This window comes from Ranitomeya variabilis, chromosome 2, assembly GCF_051348905.1.
Source record: "Ranitomeya variabilis isolate aRanVar5 chromosome 2, aRanVar5.hap1, whole genome shotgun sequence".
In the NCBI taxonomy this organism is placed as follows: domain Eukaryota; kingdom Metazoa; phylum Chordata; class Amphibia; order Anura; family Dendrobatidae; genus Ranitomeya; species Ranitomeya variabilis.
The window spans coordinates 152,710,968-152,714,204 of NC_135233.1; positions in this window are offsets into that span (position 1 = coordinate 152,710,968).

The window sequence follows — 3,237 nt, forward strand, 5'->3', positions numbered from 1 at the left end:
CTTCCTTTTCAGGTTGAGGTTGATGCTTCCGAGATTGGAGCGGGGGCGGTTTTGTCACAGAGAAGTTCTGATGGCTCGGTGATGAAGCCATGTGCATTCTTCTCTAGAAAATTCTCGCCCGCCGAGCGCAATTATGATGTGGGTAATCGGGAGCTTTTGGCCATGAAGTGGGCATTTGAGGAGTGGCGTCATTGGCTTGAGGGTGCTAAACATCGTGTGGTGGTCTTGACTGATCACAAGAATCTCATTTACCTTGAGTCTGCCAGGCGTTTGAATCCTAGACAGGCTCGTTGGTCGTTGTTTTTTTCTCGTTTCAATTTCGTGGTTTCATACCTGCCAGGTTCAAAGAATGTGAAGGCAGATGCTCTTTCCAGGAGTTTTGTGCCTGACTCTCCTGGAGACTCTGGGCCTACTGGTATCCTTAGGGATGGGGTAATATTGTCCGCCGTATCCCCAGACTTGCGACGTGCATTGCAGGAGTTTCAGGTGGATAAACCGGATCGTTGTCCACCAGAAAGACTGTTTGTTCCGGATGATTGGACCAGTAGAGTCATCTCCGAGGTCCATTCTTCTGTGTTGGCTGGTCATCCTGGAATATTTGGTACTAGAGACTTGGTGGCCAGGTCTTTTTGGTGGCCTTCCTTGTCTAGGGATGTGCGTACCTTTGTGCAGTCTTGTGAAGTGTGTGCTCGAGCTAAGCCTTGCTGTTCTCGGGCCAGTGGGTTGTTGTTATCCTTGCCCATCCCGAAGAGGCCTTGGACGCACATTTCCATGGATTTTATTTCTGATCTCCCGGTTTCACAGAAAATGTCCGTTATCTGGGTTGTGTGTCACCGCTTTTCTAAGATGGTTCATTTGGTGCCCTTGCCTAAGTTGCCTTCCTCCTCTGAGTTGGTCCCTTTATTTTTTCAGAACGTGGTTCGTTTGCATGGGATTCCGGAGAATATCGTTTCTGACAGGGGATCCCAGTTTGTGTCTAGATTTTGGCGGACATTTTGTGCCAAGATGGGCATTGATTTGTCTTTCTCGTCTGCATTCCATCCTCAGACGAATGGCCAGACGGAGCGAACTAATCAGACCTTGGAAACTTATTTGAGGTGTTTTGTTTCTGCTGACCAAGATGACTGGGTTGCTTTTTTGCCACTGGCCGAATTTGCTCTTAATAATCGGGCTAGTTCTGCCACGTTGGTCTCTCCTTTTTTTTGTAATTTGGGGTTTCATCCTCATTTTTCCTCTGGTCAGGTGGAGTCTTCGGATTGTCCTGGAGTGGACGTGGTGGTGGACAGGCTACATCAAATTTGGAATCAGGTGGTGGACAATTTGAAGTTATCTCAGGAGAAGACTCAGCAGTTTGCTAATCGCCGTCGCCGCGTGGGTCCCCGACTTCTTGTTGGGGATTTGGTGTGGTTGTCTTCTCGTTTTGTCCCTATGAAGGTCTCTTCTCCTAAGTTCAAGCCTCGGTTCATCGGTCCTTATAGGATCTCGGAGATTCTTAACCCTGTATCTTTTCGTTTGGATCTCCCAGCATCGTTTGCTATTCATAATGTGTTCCATCGGTCGTTGTTGCGGAGGTATGAGGTGCCCGTTGTTCCTTCGGTTGAGCCTCCTGCTCCGGTGCTGGTGGAGGGAGAATTGGAGTATGTTGTTGAGAAGATCTTGGATTCTCGTGTTTCCAGACGCAAACTCCAGTATTTGGTTAAGTGGAAGGGTTATGGTCAGGAGGATAATTCCTGGGTGGTCGCCTCCGATGTTCATGCGACTGATTTGGTCCGCGCCTTCCATAGAGCTCACCCTGATCGCCCTGGGGGTTCTCGTGAGGGTTCGGTGACCCCTCCTCAAGGGGGGGTACTGTTGTGGATTCTGTTTGTGGGCTCCCTCTGGTGGTTACTGCTGGTACTGGGTGACTTTGGTGGGTTGCGGCCTTTGGTTTCCACCTGTCCATCAGAGGCTGGGTGTTTCCTATTTTACCTGGCCTTTCTGTCATTTCCTTGCCGGCTATCAATGTATTCAGATGTGCTCTGTTTTGTTCCTGCCTACCTGCTCCCAGATCTTTCAGGATAAGCTAAGTGCTGATTTTCAGTTGTTTGGTTTTTTGTCCAGCTTGCTTATTATGTCTCTATGCTAGCTGGTAGCTCTAGTGGACTGAGGTTCTCCCCATGTGCCATGAGTTGGCACATGGGTTCTTGTAATCTCAGGATGGTTTTTTGATTAGGGTTTTTTGCTGACCGCTCAGACCCCTTTTGTATCGTGAATAACAAGGAGAATCAGGAGTTTTTACGTATAAAAATGTATATTTTATTATATATAGTATAAATAAGTATCTCAAAAATACAAATACAATAACAATTTATCAATATAGAATAAGTAGATGATCAAGCTAGGTGCGAGCACAACATGATCGCTAAATGACCAGAACTGACTTTTGTGCAGCCATTCAACAGCTGATATTAGACTCACAGATAAGCATGTGCTAAGTAATTCTAAGTAGTCCTATATCAGGTAAGTATGGCAATAATTGTAATATAACAGTGCTGATCGCGCTTACATGAAATTCACAGCGCCAGGAAATTCCAAAAAGTCCTGTGTCAGGTGAATATAGTAACAAATAGAATATAGTAGTACTAGCCGCGTTTGTATTACAGCGCCAGTCTACCCATTCCTAAACATATTATCAAACGGACACCAAGTAATGGAGCCGCACATAGGACATTGGAAAAGATATATTAGGATCATTTACCCATGGTGTTTAAGTAGTCAGTCCTGGAGGCGATCACTCTCCCCGACGCGCGTTTCGCAAGACACAAGTCTTGCTTCCTCAAGGGGCGTGGTCTAACAGGGGTTTACGTCAACTTTAAATACCATCTATCTCCGGTCACATGGTTATGGACCGGCAAATAGCATGACGACTCCGATCGTAAGTATAAACGCCGTCTCCAATCTGCACAGTCTGACAGCAAACCCCATGCACCTGCCGGGAGCAGCGGCCGACGCCACGACGCATGACACCCGACAGGCAACAGGAGGTCACCGACAGACGGCACAGACGAGGACAGCTGTGCTATCATAAAAATACGATCGGATAGGTTTGACATTTGTTTCCATATTGAAATACAAAAAAACATACTATACAAAATGAACGAAGCTAAAATGACAATATGATGAATGGTATGGGCAGCGATACATAATTAAAGTGCATAGATAAATACAAAAAAGAAAAAAACATACTATGAAATGAAA